Consider the following 20,814-nt stretch of genomic DNA (forward strand, 5'->3'; position numbering starts at 1 on the left):
TATTTAATCCAGGGTACCATCTGATTTGTCTCACCAGTAACCACCAAAGAATATCAAATATTCAGAGTAAATTAAACATGATGAACCTCCTCTGGCTCGTCCTAAACTAGTAAATTAAATAGTGTCTAATTCCTGCCTACAAGAAAGACAATTGCTTATAAATGGTTACAGCAACCTCTGTGTCTAGTTTGATGCATCTGAATGCTCCAAAACAATTCCCAGCACATGCCAAAAAATATATTCATTTGCAGTTTAGCTAATACTATATTTGCATGCCTGTTCTGGCTTAACTCCCCAGCACTAAGCTAGCAGTCTCATCCCCATATTATCCCTTCATTCCTCTTCAGCCTATGACTTGCTTCACCCAATGCCATAGTAAGGAAAGGAACATTGAGGGCTGCTAGACTTGACAATAGGATGAGTTATAATACACTTGCAGCAAAAAACAATCAGGTGCTCCTCATAACCTGAAAGAGATTTGGTTGAGAGCTAGGGAGATTTGGGGGATCATAAATTCAGCCTAAGTAAAAAGGCAGCACATGTAGAGCTTATTAAATGGAAAATTTATAAAAAGGCAAAGCCTTATAAAGAGCCTTATAATCAGCCTGATGCTGATTCTGTTCTAAACATCTGTGCCAGTCAGTTTTCACCATCTCCCAGTCTTCAAGGCTGTAACCGAGCCATTAACTTTGAGGGTTTTGGTCAGTGTCTGCTCTGTAAGCTTTTTATAGTCCCTGCATGATGGTCTGTTACTTGTGCCTTGAGGGCAGTGGCGTTCAGTTACCAGCCTTTTTGGAAGGGTTCTGTGCAGTGAATTGCTCTGTCATGTCTTTGTCCAATTCAGGATGCCTCTGGTGGATGCAGCCTGGATCTGTCTGCTTGAATCAATATTTGTCCTAGCTCTGATGAAATTTCATCACTGTATTTTTTCAGTGGAGTTTCAGTGTTGTTGAATGGAAACCCTTGCTATTGATAATGATGCCATGTAGCTGCTGGAGATAAAAATGTGATCTTTTTATTTCTTACTGCTTTGCACATAATTGTTTGTAGACTGCTGTTCTGTTTCAAATATATGGTGAGGAATAGGCAGGAATGATCACAAGAGCAAACTGCATTATGGCTTCTGTTGCACCATAAACATACAAACTACAGAAAAATGAATTCCATGTATTTAATATTGTTGGTTCTAATGTCAAATATTGTTAGCAATTTTAAAGAATAATCTAAGGATTGTTTGAAGAGGGAGTTATAAAGACAGGCTGGTTTTACACTGGATTCACAGGGGAGCTCTTAATCAGTTGTACCACACTGAGAAATGTAAAACAACTTGGGGGATTGAAAATGAATGAGTAGTAAGCAAGGAATTAAGCTCAGTGAAACTGAAGATCTGTTAGAGGAAACTGAGATTCTCTGTGAAACAGATAGTTATGATTTATTTGGGCAAGCTAATCCAAAAACAGGACTGGTTTTGTAAGTGTTCTGGATATCTCTACAAAGAGAAAAAGTCTTTATCTCCAAAAAGGGAAGTAGCTGAAAAATAAACTACAGTGATCAGATGCCTTTGACTGTTCAGACATCCCAAAGAAACCAGGAATGTACATCTAAATCAATTTTGGTATCAGCAACTATTACAGTAATCCATGACCTGCTTCACAAGTTGCTGTTATACCTTTCTGGGTACTCCAATCAGTCTTTTGTCAGAAGAGTAAAGTCAAGCCAAAATTCACCAGTCAAAATTGGAGCCAAAATTCACCAGTCAAACTTTTTCTTTTGTAATTCTGAAAACCATGTCAAAATAAATTATAAAATATTAGCTGTGATCAGTGATTAATAATCCTAAAGTGATTGATAATCCACATGTGATTATTGTACTCCATAAAACAAGATTGCAGAACAGCACATAGGCCAAACAACCTAAGATGAGGAACTATAATTCTGCACCTCTTCATAGGTGAAAAATCTGTACCTTTTTTTCCTTAGTTTTTGTGGGTTTGGGGTGTTTTGTGGGGATTTGTGTGTGTGTGCTTGTGTGTGTGTGAGTGTGAGGGTTTTGCTTGGGTTTTATTGTTTTTCTGTGGGGTTTTTTGCTTCTTTGGGAGGGTTGTAAGTTTTGTTTAGGGGTTTTTGGTTTTTGGTTGTTTTTTTCTTTAATTGAAGGGGTCGCTCTGGTATAGTAGTTCAAATAAGAAAAAATATATAAAAATAGTAAAAACTACTGAAATTTAAAAACAAATAAATATTTCAAGAGCTCCATATTTGCTTTAGCTGTTTTCAGGAACTTAATAATATATGTTTAATTTATGCCATATGGAAGGTTTACAGTCAAAATCAGTTCTCAGTATTGTACACCTTCATCTGCCAGAAAGAAAAATGTGATATCTAGACTCTCACTTTATCTCACTGTAAGTGAAAAAAACCCAAAACCCCAAACCTGAAGATAAGCTTACAGCAGAGTTTTTTAAACAAAAAAAATATTGCAATAACCTGCTCTACTTAAAAATTGAAGTTGGACATTTTCATTACTCCTGTAATCCAAACTGGTATATTGCATTACTCTCTCTTCAAAGACAACTTTTCTTTGGCACTTTCCTGTGCCATGTCCAGAAAAATGCAATGAAAACTTTAGGAAAAAACTTTGTAATCCAAAACAATAGTGTGATTGTTGAAACTAGGCTGCAAGAATGAAGTAACACATGTGCCAATGTGAAGGAAAAGAAAACCTAGAAAAGCTTTTTCCCATGTTCCCTAATATTTTTGGCCAATGCTAGAATCATGGAAATAAAATAATCAGATCTTCAAGTTTGAATATGAGGAAACTGGTGAAATTCCTTGGAAGGAAAGCCCCCCGTTTTTCAAATGAGATAAAAAAGCAGTATGACTATTTCAGGAAAAGTTCAGAAATCCATCTTGGATCTCAGTGGCAGAACAATTAGAAGAATTATAGAATGCATATAGTGAACCTCTTAGGGATCTTTTGTGTTCAGCATGGATTTTAGGTTTTTACCCTCCTCTTTGACAGAGAAAAAATATAATTTTAAATTTTAGTACTAAACAGGAAACCTTGAGATAATGTGAAAGCTATTCAGCTGCAGGAGGGAGAATCCTAGAGGAATCCTACTGTGTTGAGATAATTAGGACATTGATCAACTCCCTGGATAGAGCGAAACTAACATTCATAAATGCCTAATGCTGGTTCTCAATTCTTTTTGCTTCTAATTCTAATAAAGCTGTACCATGGTCATGCTCACACCTCCTCCCCCCACTTGGCTGCCACCTACAGCACCAGTGTGCCCACAGTACAAAGACTGATGGGCACCAGAGGTTAAGCAAATGCAAGCCCTTGGAAAGACATGCTGATGTTTGGAGCCTGAAGGATGGCAGAGAGCACAGCTCAGCTCAGGCAGACTCTGCCAGTGCTGGTGATTGATTGCTGTTTGCTGCTCTGCTAGCTCTCCATGTCTAACCTCGCAGCTTCATCTGGAACTAGTTTGATTCAAATCCCTCTACTGTCCCCAGATGCCCCATACTGTTTCAGGTCTTGGTCTTGGCAGAGGACAAACGATCTAGTTCCAGCCAGCAGTGAAGCAGGTGTCCTGCTCCCACTGTGATCGCTTTCTAATGGGGACACGCTGTGCTCAACCCACAGGTGGCTCCTTTCAGGAAGAGTAATTAAGGACCATCTCTCTCCACCTTTTCCTATTAGTCACAACAGATTATTTTTCTTACGAACCATGCTCCCTTACAGACTTTTATTCTTTTTGCAGGCAGTGCTGGTTTCACCTTGTGCATCATCTTGAGTGTTAAAAGCTGCAGTCCAAAAATTCCAGAAGTTTTGTGTTATGAGTGTATTCTCATTTGCAGCATGATGGTTAAAGACATATCTGTTTTTAGTGTCTGCTTAGAGTTGCAGGCTAATGTGCCAGGTGAGTGCAGCTAGAGGAAAGAAAGATAAACCTAAACTGTGGGATTTATCACCAGAGAGGAGAAAGCAGCCTGGAAATTTCCTGGGGAAGGGATGCAATGCACTGGTTGTCTCACCAAAAATGTTGATACACTTACTGACAGAATCACAGGTGACTAAAGAGTAAGATCATGTGTCACTGAGCTCACTTCCAAGTGTGAAAAAAGATCCTGACCGTAATTACAATCCTGTAGAGCGGTGCCCTGTGAGGCAAGGAGAGTAGTCTATTTGCAGCATGCTGAAACAAAGACACTTGTGTAGGGGAGGTGTGCTGTGAAAAATGGGAAGAAGAAAATGAAACAAAAGAGGAAAGTCAGTTTCTGAATACTCATATAGAAACGTGGAGTCATCTGAATGTCTCCTGAGACATCCAAGTGGTGAAAATAGTAGTGAGAAAGCCTTGCACTCTCTCCAAGAATAATCTAAAGGCCAGATTGTGTCCCAAAGTTTTTGGCACTACAATCCACGCTCAATACAATATGTCAAGTATCTACAGTTTACTAGTTCAGTATAATCACCAGAGTTCATAACAGATCAGTTCTTCTACAGCAAGAGATTGAAAACCCACTATTATATATTGTCTACTCTGATGGAAATTAGGCACTCACAGCACCAAAGGTAGCTAGCAGTTTCCTGGATAGAATAAATGTGTGCAGCCAGTATGTAATGTTTTCCTTACTCTCCACTACTGTGAAAAAAGATCTACTGAAGACTTAGGGAACCGAACTGCTGCTGACTGTTGCTGTCTAACAGTTGGAAATCCCCTTTGAGTTCTTTTATAGCCCACAGTTTGAGAAACATTGATCTATAGAACCTAACTAGAGGCTGCTGTAGAGGAGTTAATGACAGGGGAAGAAGAAGCATTTAAGTGTACTTAATTTAACTCAGCTGAAGGCTAAACTGCAATGAATAATCACATACACCTAGGCTGAAGAGCAGCACCTATCACAAACTCTAGTCAAAACAGCATTTTGAAAGTCTTTGTTTCTAAATGACAGATGAAAGTTTTGATTAGTACAGAGAGATATGGTGACGATTAAACAGTCTTGGAGTTTTCCATTTTGCATGCATAAGACACAGAAACTGTATTGGTACTCTCTGAGCTCTTATTTCAGCGACTAATGCTCCACTATTTTCCACCTGTCAGATCACATCAAAAGGAATGCAAACAATGAAATTAAACCAAAAATTCTTTTACATGTCTTTCTCTCCTCAGAACACTGAAAACCTCATCACATTACCCTCAGAGTGATGCAGAAACTTCATTACTATCTAAATTAGAGATTGTGATCCCTTCCATATTTATTATTGAGATCTGCTTTCCCAAAACTGCTGGGAAATTTTCTTATTGCTAATAGGTCTTTTGATTTTAAAAACTCTGCCAACCTTGAAATATGTAGTTTAGCTTATTTCCATAATTGCATCCCTTTTCTTGAGAAAATGGGCTCACTGATATAAGGTCTATCAGTCACTAAAGTACAATATTCAGTAGAGTGCATGATGAGAATGTGTAAAACTTATCCACAGTCATTCTCTAAGGCATTAATGATCTTTAAAATAGGCTTGCCAAGGAGTTGTCTGATAAGTTCATTGGTTTAATATGTACTTGCACCTTAGACTAGGGACTTGGGTATGTCTTGTAACTGTGTCAAACTGTCTAATTACAAAGAGTCTAGCTAATTTTAGGATTAATTTACTTTAAAAGGTCATTGCTTCTTAGGTTTTAAGATATGCACTGCTTTAAGTTGGTAAAGTCTAAGACCAAGCTCCAGTTCGATACTAAATGTACTTTTTTTCTACCCTGTTGTTAATTACAACTTTTCTCTGAAGCCCACTGGCTTTGAATACTTAGAAAACTTTTCTAATTACAGAAATAAAGTTAGTAATTAGTAATATACACTTACATTTGCTAGTAGGTGAGACCCTTTGTTCACCTATTTGTACTCCAGAGCAAAATAGGCTTTGGCATATTCCTATTTGTGGTTACACAAGATTAGCTCCTTTAATTTGTCATAAAATGTTAAAGGCTGCACTCCTCCAGTCATTCTAGCTGTTATTGAGTAGATCTGTTTCAGATTTATTTACTCATTCTTGAAGGTGTTGTGAATATATCAGTACAACATCATCAGTATTTGTAGCAGGTGTGTGCAAGTAAGTTTCTTTTTTGGAAATTCTGCATTTACCTTTTCTTGTACCTTGAAAAAAACTCATTAAAATGTCTTAATCAGATAACACTCATACTTTATTGTGAATTTTTCAAAAATGAAAAATATTTTGTTTAGAATCCCTCCCTGTGCTTCTTCCTGTTTCCTTAAAAAGAAGTGAAAAACATGAAAGTGTGACTGAAGGACAGTTTCAACCATACATGTCAATGCACATCCTCCAGATCATCTCTTTATTTACTGTGTCTTAAAACATTGTACTGCTATCTTTGAAAGTACTTACTGGTGTTTCAAAGGCTTTTAGCAATGACAGTTAGGGTGATAGACAAATAGAGACCAATTTGAATTTTGTGGGGAAAAAATAATGGTGTGGAGTTTTTTTAAATAACAGATATGAATATAACAGAAAAAGCATTTAACAGGTTGCCTTAAACATGACAGAGACTGTTTGTGTTAATGAAGTAACAACAGCCATTAATTTTTTGAGGTGTGAATTTGTCAGTATTTTCAGTATAATGACAACAATGATATCACACCATGCAAACATGGAACATTTAAACAGACATGCGTGTATAAGCTCTCCGATGATAATTCCTTTAGGTACCCTGATGCTCCACTAATCCCTGAAGTGATACATATGTGATGTTAGACAATGCTTTGAAGTTTCTCCATTACAAATTATGAGCAAAGTGGTTATCACATATTTTAGATTACTTTGGAAGTCAAGTTGCTATTTTTAAGCTCTACTCTCTTTCAGAATTTTTATGTATCTGCTAATGCTTGGGATTTGTGGCAACTAGCAATATATACTGGATATTTAACTGTCTGCTCCATAGGTATTAAAAAGTTGTATTTTCCCCCATCATAGTGGTTGTCTCAGTGGCACTCAGTTTTGGTATTTACTTTGGGTATGCCTCCATCAATATATAAATATAACTACACCTGATGACATGCAATGCAAGAAGAGTGAAAACAGAGTTTTTACTCTTGGAGCTTTCTCAGACTTTGCAGACTTCTTTTTTGGTTACCTTGAAGTTTTTCTACCACTTGAACAAACACACTAAATTAGTCACACATTTACCAACTGTCTTTGCTGAATTAATTAACAAAAGTTGAGCTCTCAGTGATACACATTCATTGATACACATTCATTTGCCTAGTGGATGGCTGAACAGGCACTTCTGCAGAAAATAACATAACACCACCCACACAACAATCATCTTGAGATAACTTCATGCTAGTCAGTAACTTCCAGCCTAGAAAGACTAACTACCAGTTAGTCCTCCTTTGCTGCCAGATGAGGAGCACAGCAGGATGGTTGAAACTTGCATGTGTGAAGAGAGGGTAATGTGAGGCACCCTTGCTGTGAGCCTCAGCACAGTGCAGCTGATCCCACAGTTCTGTGAGAATGATAGAGATCCTCAGCACCATAGTCTAAAGGGCTCAGTTGTCAGTATTTTACTGCACCATTACAATAAGAGGTGTTGTTTTAGGTGATCAAGATGACAGAAAAAGAAAGATAGGGGCAGCAGAAACTGTTGCTAATGATCACATATTATATATGTATATAGCAAAATATAATCTGTTTTATTAATTTACACTGTGATAAATATACTTGTTTACTGATTTGCACAAAAAAAAAAATCCTTTGAACAATCCCTTGTGTATGCACTCTTCTTTTTTGTTGAATAGTATGGAGCTTCTCATAAATTTCTTCTGTTCTTCTGTCTTTCTGGTCTAGGAGCCTATTGTCTTTTGATGCTATGCTATTGACCTGGTTGTTCACTTTAGGTCCTAAGTAGCAATGTCTAATGTATGACAAGCCTTATCAGGATAAGTGTATTTGGCAACATAATAAAACCATCTTAGTTTCAGGTCACTTTCCTAGAATTATAACAAAATTTCATAGCAAAAAATGTTTCATTTCAACAAGATCATGAGATATATAGAAATCTTATAAGTCAGCAAAAGATACTTTACACCCATGAAAAAGAAAGTTTAAAAGTTTAACGGCTTATGTTGCAAACATGCAAACATGCCTGTGTGGAAGTGTGCACTTATTTGAAGTTTATATAAGTGTATATAATTTTTATTAGGTGTATATAATTCTGGCAATGTTACATATATTTAGTGAACTTGCTGAGGACACCATCATAAAAATGTTACACAGATTCTGTGCAGATGCAATAATAGCTTTCTTCTACATTGCTCTCTATGCAGATTGCAAGGAGTTGCTGGTACTTGTGGCACCAGCCTACACAGCTGACACACATTTCTGGATCATATGCATTTTATAGAGCCTCTATACCCCCTAAGACAGAAGAAATTGTCGATTACAGATTAATTAGTATCGTACTGTAATATTCTTTTGCAGAACAGCAATCAGGACCCTTAGAAGGATCTACAATAAACCAAGTATCACCCATTCCATTTTACAGATTTAAGTGAAGGGAACCAGCATGACCTAGTACAAATAATACTGATTACAGGTGTCCCAGATGCTGAAACAATTTTAGCTTGCAGATAGTCTCCTTTTATAATTTTAAAAGGCAGCTACCCACTTAGGTTGCAATTGCAGCTGACATCTGTGTCTTTCTTCTTCATTTGGGAAGCTAGCAAACCAGGGCACAGTGTTAAGCTGGGCAACAAATGATGAGACAATGTGTGGAAGGAAGCAATCTGTCCATGTCAGCCTGACAACATCACTGTTATCTTACACCTCTGTACCTCTGCTGGAAGAGTGTCTACAAGACAGCAGATTACAACCTGAGTTTTGCTGGAGATGTAGGCATAATTCCATATCAACAAGTACTCTATGGTTTCTGATTACCAAAGGGAAGAGCCCAAAGCATCCCAAAAATGGTAAAGTGATCCTAAACCCAAGTTGGAGTTCTCAGTTGTGAATGAGGATCTCAACACCATACAGCAGATTTGTACCAAAGGGCAGAATTTGTTCAAGGCTACTGTCTCTACACATGGAGAGGTCAGAGGATACATTAGGTTGTCAGCTCAGCTTTAAGTAGTGATGGGTAAAAAACACACCCACAAACTTAATCACCATGCTGGTGCTGCTAAGTCCTAGTGGTGAATGTCTATATAGCACATGCTCATTTCAAGGATTTTGCTTGAAATGGGAATAGCATGTTAGGAAATAAACTGCAAACTGTGAAGCAACAGGTCAGCAAACAAGGCCAAGTGCTCTCTCAGATGCATGGGGAGAAAATGTAAAGTGCTTGCTAAAATGTGTAGCTGCAGCCCTAGCTGTACTGAGAGAAAGGATCATAGGAGTATTGTTAAACCACTATAAGGGACATTTGAAAAAATGGCTGAGTTTTATGGTACAACCTACATTCCTCTAAGAGGGAAATGCATCAGGAGCTTATGACATCCTGGGTACTGTGACTGCTAGGAGAAGATAATGGAGGGAGGAAAAATTGTAGCTTAAGTACTTGTTCTTAATGAGCATAGTCTGGGTAGAGAGTTAACTTCCCCGCAGAGTGAAAAGGCAGAATTAAATTGCCTTGATATCACTGGATTTGAGAGAACATATCATTCCCAGACTGTGCAGTTATATGACCAAATGCACATTTTCCCTCCATCCATCCTTAAGTAGGTAATGCTTGGCTGAACAACCCACGTGACCTGAGCAGTCCAGGACTTATCCCTTCAGTATGGGGTAGACAGAATTTCTCAAGACTCATATAGGCATTCAGACCTGTTAAGAGATCTGATTCATATAGGAAGATGAGGTTGCTAGCATCCCTCTTTTTTTTTTTTTTTTTTTCCAGAAAACACGGCTGTCATGACATCAGACAATAAAACTATCAATGAAATGATTAAATCTCCCTTGATGGCCCCCAAGCCTTGTGTGACCATAGAGCAGGAATGCTTTTAGTAGGTACAGTGAAAACTCATAGGGCAAGAATAAAAGCCCTGCAAACAGCTCCAGACATCTGGCATCAGGATGGAGATTTGTGTGACTTAGCGTTCCCCAGGGGTACCTTTTTTTAAGAGGGAGAACTGACTGACAGCCTCAGAGACCTCAACTGCCATCTTTCCAGCAATAGGTTGCTGTAGCCCAGACAGATTGATAACTGACAGAAGTCAGAATATGTGCACAAAAAAGGCTGCAGAACATTATTATCACAGTTCTCATGACAGGCTCTGGTGTCTGGAACATGATGAGCTAATTACACTGGGAAAGCATTAGCTCTTGGCAGAGAGCTCTGGATGTCAGTGCTCTGCTTCAGAAAAAAAATGTGCTCACATTAAATTGTTTATAACTGGCCTGTAGGACAATCTATGGGTCCTACAGGACTATGCTGTCTCTGGAGTCCAGAACAGTATTATTTGACTGCTGTTTTACACAACCTCTGCATAACTGGAGAAGGTGGAACCTCCCAGAGTTTGAAGTTCTTATGAGCAGAAATCTATATGAATGCTTCAATATGGCTTTAATTTTGCAATCTGTGCATAGTGAATACATGGTGTCTCCTGGAAAATAGTCTTTAATACTGAATTATCAAGCTGCATTCAGTAAAGGAATTCAGAAACAAAGAACTTGGTTCAACTGGAATAATGAATGGAGATTTTAACTTCACTATGAAGATTTTAATTTCTCTTTTTAGACATCTTTGTTTATTAATTACTCAGCTCAATTAAAAAAAGTTGTGTTGGGGAGCAAGAGAAGGTTGCTTATTTATTCTGTTTACAGCTTTTATATTAAACTAGTATTTTATTAGTTTTACAATCACATTTCTCAAAAGTGTAACCTATGTAATCTGGGAAGTGCATTCATCAATTCCCCACACCACCCAATGAACAACAGGTTTAAAGACAGCAAAAAACAAAATTCAAAGGCTGTGAGTACACCAAGAACCCTGCAGGCTATTCCAATCTGAATGTCGGGTGTACATGTGTGTTTTTGAAGAAAATGGATTATTATATGCTCACCAGATCCATCCTGCCAAGCAGACAAAGTTTTGGTTTAGGTCAATGACTGGCATGGTTCTGCTCCAGTGGCCACGCAACATCTTCATGTCAAGGCTGTCAGTCTCCCTAGTGTGATAATGGCAAAATTTTAGAAGTACGTTTTCTACCACCCTCATGAAATTAAATGTATTTAATTTCTCAGATAGCTATAAATCTTATTTGAAATTAGTTTTTTCATCTTAGCACCAGTTGAGTCATGGAAGAAGTGCATTTGCTGAGGTAATCCCACACTGAATACACAGCTGGATGTACAGCTACTGATAGTCTCTTTGCCCTCAGGAGTATAAATTTCTTCCTTACAGATTTACACAGAAAAAAAAAACCCTAAAACTGATTGCTGAGAACTGTACACAGATGTTAAGATGAGCAGTTTAACTAGTCTTACTATTTTCAAAAGATAATTTAATAGTAATAATAAACGATAATAATAATAATAATAATTTAATAGTAATAATAAACGATCTTTAAACAGGAGGCAAATATTGTGATTTTGTCAAGGCAACCACATGTTACTTTTCATGTGGGACTTCCAGCATAAAGGATTTCAGAAGTAAATTGTTTAGTCCTGAATGAGACAACAATTTCAAAGTGTTTTCAAGTCCATTTGTTCCTTGCAAGAAATAAAGCCTACAGAGGTAGCAAAAGGTATTTGCTAATCAAGCAAGTACATAGATGGCCAGATAGACATGTATTGTTGCTGTCTTGTGTCTGGCCAATCCTCAAACACAGATCTTCAAAGCTGTAGCTAAAAGACTTCTACTGTCAAGGGGTACCAACTTATTAAAGAGTGAGGCTAGCTAATTCTGAAGCTCAGAGAAACCAAGAGAAGGATTACTTTTTGTTCTTATTATTCTTCTTATTAGGTCTTGAGTAAGACTTGACATAATACCTTATGTAAAAGATGAGAGCAAAAATCTATCCGTCCTTGGGAGGGATTATTCAGAATTGTAACAGAGCCAGTTCAGATGAGGACACTTTTCCTGCTTTTATTCTGTCCTTAATAACAGGGCTCATTTCCATATAAAGATTTTGTAAAAGATATCTAAAGATCCCTCTGGAAGAGTGCTGTCTACCTGCTGTCCTTGAATACACCTGTAATGACCTATTGCTTTGCCATTTAGGTAAAACAAATTGCACATAAAAATTGTATTTCATCATGCACCAGTTTGCATTTCCTGTCTAATCTTAACAAATCAAAGTTGAACATATTTTGCCATGAGACAACCTGACATTTCTGTAAAAGGGGATTGCTACCTGTTTGTCCTGGAATGATCATGGCTATTACTTAGCTGAAGGTCCCAGTGAAATAAAATCTCTGGCTCACCAAACTTTAGCTGGGAATTCAGCTGGCCACAGGAGGCACCATGATTATGGCATGTTTTAAAGTTTGCCATCGCGTAAACTTTTCATACGTGAGACACAATATGGGCAGTGAGAGAAGGACTTAGAGACCTAGCGGGAATTTGGGCAGGCAATCACCAAAACTATGTTAAAGCAAGATAGAAAAACACATGGGGATGTAGACAGTACAGCTGTATTTTAAAAATCCTGATCAGATATTCTGCCTTGGCAGGAAAGTGTTAATGCAGGCAAAAAGCCACCCAAGAAGCAGTGAAACTGTATCTGCACTGGAAAAAGATTCTTCTTTTTCCTGAAGAAAGTATATTTCACTTGTTTCACAGATAAACTGTATTTCTCTTATATCAATACAGCTGAAAATAATCCTACTTGCAGTTTTTCTTAGCAAGAGAAATGCAAAAAAATCAATTAAAATGTGGGAAACAATTAGATTGTCTATGTCAGCAAGTAAATCAAGAATCTTGCTTGAAAGATATTTCCATTTTATAATGCTTCTCAGCAAACACTTAGTGATTACTTTGCCTCATAAGCTGACTTCTCCTATTCTAGAAATGGGTATCACTAGCGCTGCATGTACTGCATGTACTATAAAAAGGCTTAAGAGATAGATACAAATATTATCATAACTTCTTTTCAGACAACTTTAGGATGTAATAATTTTGAGATTAGGTCTGTCATATTAGTTTTCTGGCTTGAAAAATGTTTTTATTCAAATTCTACCATCAGATGCAACACAAAATGTAGTTACCCATGAACTTCCTTCAGTCAGAATAACATAAGGAATGCCTTTCAAAATAAAGTTTGTGACATTTTTTGCCTTTCATAGGGCAACTGCAACTTGTTTTGTTCAAAAATCATTTTATATAATCTGTTAAATGAGTATCTCCATAACTATTTGTGTGCATTTCATATACTTTAAATATACCTTTTTGTAACCTAGGTATTTTGAATCCTTTGATGTGGAATTACTGAATTTCTAGCATTAAAAAAAAAACTTTCAGAATTGAGGTTTCTCATTCATTTTACAGTATTTCTCTTTTGGCCTGTGCTTTTGCTTTTTCTGTAAGAGGTGACTGTGGGGTTCTGAAATAATGTAATACAAAATAGGCAAAATAAAAAACTTGATAATGCATGTTTGGTGATAGTACATATATTTGTTTCACAGTGGCACACACACTACAGGCAGAAACTGTGTATTTGATATTCTTTAATTCCAGAATATATTACAGATTACAGTGACAACTTTGACGAAGCCTTGGCATGAGGAATTCCCACTGAAATTAATAGGAATTCTAGATGTTTATTAAGTAGGGCTCTAACAGCAGCATATAAAAGGGGAGTGATTAAAGGGGGAAAATGATTCAAACTGAATGAAAAGTGAAGAGAAAACAGCAGTTTAAAAATGATGCTCTGAACAACTGAAATGCACCTTCCAAAACAGGGTATCTAATTTTTTTTTTTTTAAAAAGGCCCTTTATAGAATGGTACTGATGTTGGTTCAAAGTTTGAAGAATATGCATCCTCCACTTTAATGGGAAATGAGCACATTTCCCATCCCTTTAAGTACAAGAAAAGGGAAAAAGTCACTTTACTTGTTAAATTTAAAGAATACTGAGTAAAATGAAGCAGCAATATTTTTCACTCAAATTAACCACTAACCATCAGGTTGACCCAACAACAGATAAGAACAGATCATAGCTTTAATTGGTCTTCCATGTATATATATCATAAAGTGAGGCATTTATTCTTAACATGGTCTGTATGTTCAGGCTGAATTTAGTCTGTGAGGAACAGTAGCACCAAGAAAATTAATTTCTGTAGTATGCTGGGAAGAGTTTCCATGAATCTCCAAACATCTTTTTTTCAACACTGTATTAGCAGATGCAGAGTACTCAAGGAAGTTTTCCCAATTTACCTAATGACAGCTTTGGATTTTATTTTCAGCTTGAATAGAAGCAAGTAGTTCCTCTGGAATTGTAAGTCAAATATTCTTTTTGTCATACCAGTTTTATCACTTATTACTATAAGAATACAAAGTCATAGTGCATGTTGAACACAGATTATTACCATCTATTCTACAAAATCAAATGTGAAAATAACCTTGTAGCAACTTTGGAAGTTAATATAGCTAGCAGGCAAACTCAGAATAAGAACACAGGTAATTTTGTGAAAGAGAATAGTAGCTGCAATTGGATGGTAGCCATTGTTTATGCTGCAAAGGAAACTTCCCACCTCTTAAAATTCTCAGATTTCTTGGTCTTTAATTTCTTTTCCTCTAGAAAATATTGATCTTCTCAGCCATCTCTAGGGTTTATGTAAGGTAACATACAATTGTTCAAGATTACACTCAATGTCAATTCATATGCCGTGCATGTTTTAAGCAAACATATAACTAAGCAGAAGTGATGGTGCAGTGTCTAATTTCAGCACAAGAAAGTACTATGAAGATCAAAATTTAAATAACACCTCCCACACCCTACCAATAGCATCCTTAGTCAATGTAATTTGAGTCTTTTTTTAATCAGGACTGTGACAGGAACCAGGAAGCTCATGGTCCTGTTGTCTGACTCAGAAGTGCACAGATGTTTTCAGAGTGGGAAGCTAAAATTAGGACCATTTACTTCATTAAGCAGTATCATCATATAATGAGTAGAGAATCTCTTTATTCTTGAAAAAATCAAGGGATCCCACTGCCCAGCAGCCTTGCTTTACCCTTCACCATTTTAGGCAACTTGGAATAGGCCGAAGTAAATATTGGATCATCTTACTTGAGAGAAAAAGTCAATGGGTGCTTTTGACCACAAAAGAAGTTGAGATCAATACACATCATAAAAGTTGTTGGTATTAGTCTCTATTCCTAATTCCTCCATTTGAGAAAGGCAACCAATGCTCACACTATTTTGATATGAAGGGTACTATTAAGAAGTTCAGTCTTTCTTGTCTGGGCATTCTTAAATCAGCATTAGCAGAAACAAGCTGTTCTCCTCTGACAGCAAAAGGCATATACAGGTAGCCTGAAAGATAATTTTTTTCCTCGTTTGTCTTCATCAGGTGCAAGGTTGCTTAAAAGATATTTCCAAACAATTCTAACAACACCCAAATTTATATTCTTCCAAATTAACATCCCACAGCTGTTTAATCTTTCTCCATTGTCCCCAGTTTTGTTATTTATTTGATATTTATAGTTGCCCCACTATCTTCCGCATTGGTCAGCAATTTTCTTGCGTTGTTATATTAAATTTTTTTTTATCTACAATGCTTATTTATTTTCTCATATAGATATCACCCTAACAGATAATTTTATTCTACGTTAGTGGTTTGCACTGAACCTGCCAAATATATGCCCTGTGCTGTTTCCCTGTGGTCAGAGCCCTGGACATTTCATCTAGTGGCCTTCTTAAATCCTAGTAGATTGAGTCTACCATCTTGCATGATTAAAAAAAAAAAAAAAAAAAAAAAAAGGTGCAAAGGCAGCTAGGCAGCTTTGCCATCTCTTAATAAAAGTCTCTTTTATAGCATAGTGCTTGTGTCTAGTGAGGCCTTGGGTGTAGCCCGGCAGACACAAAGCTTGAAGGATACCCTGAGAAGCAACAGCCTCATAGTTCAAAATGACATAGCAATATCTATTTTAGTAAACAGAAATATCCCTGAAATCTGAACTGGACATGAAATGTGAGGATTTTAGGGAACATACTAGCTGGATTGGAACAAGTTTTGCCAGAGAAAAAACTTCCTAGAATATTCATGTTATATTCTTAAGAAATGTCCCTGGTATGCTTAATTTACTAGACTAGACACAGGCCCAAGGGGGGCTTTAATAATTAAACTTGTTTTCCTCTAGCTTTCCCTCTGGTGCTTTCTCTTCCATGATTTCCCTTCAGTAAAATCAAGATTTGGAGTGTAGAATGACTGTGGAAAGCATGATCTCAGTAAAGTAAAAGCAAAGGAAAGGAAGAGCTTTCATACTAGACCTTGCTATTGGAATAATACTCTTCTGTTTATTAGGGATCAGGGAAACAAAAAGGCGTGGGCACAGAACTGTGGAGTGCCGACCTCAGTTGTTGAGTGCTGTTTTGGGTGCTAGAGTTTAAGAAAGTTATAAAGCTGTTAGAGAGTTTCCAAAGAAAGGCCGTGAGAATGGTGAAGGGTTTAGAGGTGAAGTCATATGAGGAGCAGCTGAGGGCACTTGGTCTGTTCAGCCTGGAGGAGACTGAGGGTAGACCTCATGGCAATCTATAGTCATAAGAGGGAGTGGAGGTGCAGACACTGATCTCTTCTCTGGTGACAGGACCAGAAGAAATAACATGAAGCTGTGTCAGGGCAGATTTAGCTTAGATATTAGGAAAATGTTCTTCACTCAGAGAGTGGTTGGCCACTGGAACAGGCTCCTTAGAGAAGTGGTAACAGCACCAGCCTGGCAGTGTTCAAGAAGCATTTGGACAATATTCACAGGCACATTTTTGGGGTGGTCCTGTGCAGGGCCAGTAGTTGGACTTGATGATCCTTGTGGGTGCCTTCCAACTCAGGACATTCTATGATTCTATGATCAAGATAATGGCAATATACTATATAAAAAAGATATGGTCAAACAATTGTCAAACACCTCAAAAAAAATAGAATGCTATCTCAACCCTAGCAGAGGCGCAAAAGCTTCACCAGAATCTGCTTTCAAACCATGATTTCCTTCAATTGCTGCTGTCTTCTAAAAGTCACCTTTTGACATAGTGTTTTATCGCTTGAGTTTTAAAATAATAAAGCATGAGTTGACCACATGTAGCAAATGAACCTTGAGAAATCAGTGATTTTCATTACACAGCACAAATAGTAGCAATATTAACAAAACATTAATGGATGTGAGCAGAGGAAACATTCCCTTTCCTCTACTGACAACTGTGAAACAGAAAAGGATTCAGAGTTCTGTTGCAGTTGCCACCATTTTTAGGAGTGCTATTTTACTTCAGATTTAAAGACAGTACTCTTCTTTTGTATACCCTTTTATTTCTAGGATGATAAAACCACTTTTCACTTAAGACAGTTATTGAGACTGAGATATTGCTTTCTATTTTCCTTGTAAAAAACAATTTTCCTTTTGCAGGTACTTGATCATTTTACAAAGCCATGATCTTGGACAGTAACATTGCCAATAATTCTGCATCTGGACAAAATGGTTTGTCAATTGCACTAATAGAGCTGCTGCCCATTTTGTGAAGCCCCTATTCGTTATCAGTGATGGAAGCAATGATCCAGCTGATGAGAAGGAAGTTATTGTAACAGCTAGGCACTGACAGAAATATTGTAATTCTAGTAACTATACTTCCACATTTCTGAGCAGGCCAAAACTAGTGAAGGTGGCATAGCTTTAGTCTGTTATATTCAGTGGTGGTTTGTAAAGAAAAAAAAATCTGTACTGTCTGGTGTAAATCAAATAAAGTCATGCAGCTAGCTTTGGTTGTGGTTGTCACTTAGCAGATCAAAGTTTCTAGCAAACAGTCAGTTGCACTGACTAAAGAATGTGAGAGTGGTGACTATGGCCTTATTGAAAAGGAAATAAAGAGTTCAAGAGGAATGACTCTAAGGTGATGATATTTTTTTTTTTACTGTCTCTGTGCCTCTCAAGCAAGTTTCAGCAAGTACATTATGAAGGTATTGTGCAAACAAAGTGTGAAATCTTCCCACAAGATGCCAAGCATTTTCCTGAGTCAATTTGCAAATTCCATGATGTATAGCATTTATAAAAAAAAATTCTGCCTCATAGGCATAAATTTTATATCATAATGTTTCCTGAGAAATGGAAATTAGAAGTTTCAATCAAGTTTAGAACTAATTCAAATTTACCAGTATTTTTATGTGTATAACATAAAATGAGAATACTGCAGACTCTTGTTTAGATCAAAGCTCCACTAAAGGCTTATCCAGGTGCAAAACCAGTCTCAGCACTGGTTGTCTCATACTGCTTCAGGTCTCAGCAATTTCACTTTATAGAGTCATGTTCAGCATATGGCAAAAATATTTCACCTGGATTCTAATATTTGCATGAATATGAGTTTGATCCTGATTGATGCAGATAAATGACTGATTTTTTTCCTAAGAAGATTAAAATGCCTGCAATTTTTTATCATATTTTACAGTTCAAATTTTAAGGCAAGTATGGCACATTTTTTTGCCAAAAAGTAGAGATTCTTATTTTCTCTTCACCCTGACAAGCAACTTACTCGAAAAGACGTTTCATGTGGCAACAATTCCACATACTGTACACTAAACAGATCTCAGAAATAGTATTTTAGCCATGTTAAATGTCTTACACATTAGATATTTTTGTTTTTCTCAACATCAGATCTCAAACTGAAGAGAACTCCCACATCTTATGATCAGCAGTATATGATCAGATTTTTTTCCACAGTACTGTTAAATGTTGTGCTCAGAATTCACTTAACACAATTTCAAGCATAGTTGATATTTTCTTCTTAAGCCTTCAAGTAAAATTCTTAATGCAAGAAGTTTCTGATAGTCAAAACTAATCTTGATACGTGCTCCAATTCCTCTACTGCCAGGTCTCCCAGTTTATTCTTGACAAAAGATAGAACAACATTTTTTGCAAAGGATGCTAAATAAGACTGTACATGTACCATAACATTTCCAGAAATTGATGTTTAATCAGTATCTCTTCAGCACCTAGCACAAATTCAACAGTGTCCTCTGCAATTAACATACCCTTTGCTTCCTTCACAGGAGAATCAGTTTCCCCATCTATATCAGTAGTCTGAGTCCTTTGATATGAATTGAAATCATCTCTGGTTGTCTCATACTGCTTCAGGTCTCAGCAATTTTACTTTATACAGTTGAATTTCTTCACAGGAAACCAAGTCTGAAAATAACAATGTGAATGCACTTCCACTGAATCAAAACTTAATGTGGCTGTGAAATATCAGAAATCCTTTGTTAGGCACAGAGCATGCATGAGCTATTTGACAGTGATGGCACCTACAGGAGCTACTAGAGCAAACCTTTCAGCTGATCTGTGGACTATACAGAGAAAGACATGCTGAGAGTAGCTTTCCATTTAGCCTCCAGTGCCAAACATCTATAAATTCACTTCTTGGACAATCCTGACCTTACATGTGCTTGTATCTCTTTAGATATTTTGCATCTTTAGAACATATTCCTGTTTTACTTTGTCTTCTCTGTATTGTATTTCCATGTATTCTTTTTATTTTTCTATATATATAATCTTTATATTTCACTTTTCCTTTTTTTTTTTTCTCTACTAAATCAAGGCGCAAGTCCCAGACACTAGACTAATACTTACTAGCTACTAGCAGGACCGTTGGCAGATACAACTTTGTTGTTCATAGAAATGTGCAGAGTGCTATTTTTTTATCTCAGAAAGCAGTCCTTGGGAAACAGGTAATTTCCTCCTTGCTGTTGGACATTTCAGAATCAGCTAAAACTTTTGAATTCAAGTAAACTACAAGCTAGGTTAGAAAATTTGAGATAATCCCCAGATAGAAGAAATGTGACTGACTGTTCTCTGATTTGCTGGCCCAGGAGCTAACACAACACAAATGCATGTGACACAATCCAGACATGTTAATCCCCCCCTGCACAGAGAGTACCTGTATTCATCTTACTACAAAATAACAGCAGTTTTTTTTTTTTCTTGGGTTGGCTGTCCAGAAGTATTAATTAAGAACTTTTGTGACGAGTTTAGGTAGTGTGATAATCACTTCACTAACACTTAAAGTTAACATTTAAAAATTATTCATGCCTAGTCTCTCTAAGTTTCATTTTTCTTGCATTTCACTTCAAAAAATATTCTATTCACATGGTCTTGTCTAAAGTTAAATTTTCTGATATCTAAAAACAATTAATTTACCTGTGTTTAAGTAAGCAATAGCTAAATATATAGCCAACAGACTTTTTAATGATTTTATATTTAAGCATTGCCCTGTAGGTTTTCCAGCTCTCTCATTTCAGAAATTTCTTTTCTTATAACTAGACAGAGATTACAAAAATCATTTCCATTCCAAGTGAATTGTTTTCTTACAAGCAGGTCTTTTCAATGTATTTTCAAAGTGTTTCAACCATTTTGCAACCAGAGAAAAATCTCTCATATAAATTTAGAAAAACATTTTATATTAAAAAGTAATTGAAATAATTAAAAAATGAAGGCTATTTTACCCATCTTACTCAGCTTAAATGAAATATTTTAAACTTTTAAAAATTTATCTTTTCCATATTGTCTTCCTTCATATTCCTAGGATTTTAATGATCAATACACACCAGTGATCTCAGAAGAAAGTAAGCATTACCAAATGTGCATTTAGCACTCTTCAACCTTAC

Source organism: Vidua macroura, chromosome 1, assembly GCF_024509145.1.
Source record: "Vidua macroura isolate BioBank_ID:100142 chromosome 1, ASM2450914v1, whole genome shotgun sequence".
In the NCBI taxonomy this organism is placed as follows: Eukaryota; Metazoa; Chordata; class Aves; order Passeriformes; family Viduidae; genus Vidua; species Vidua macroura.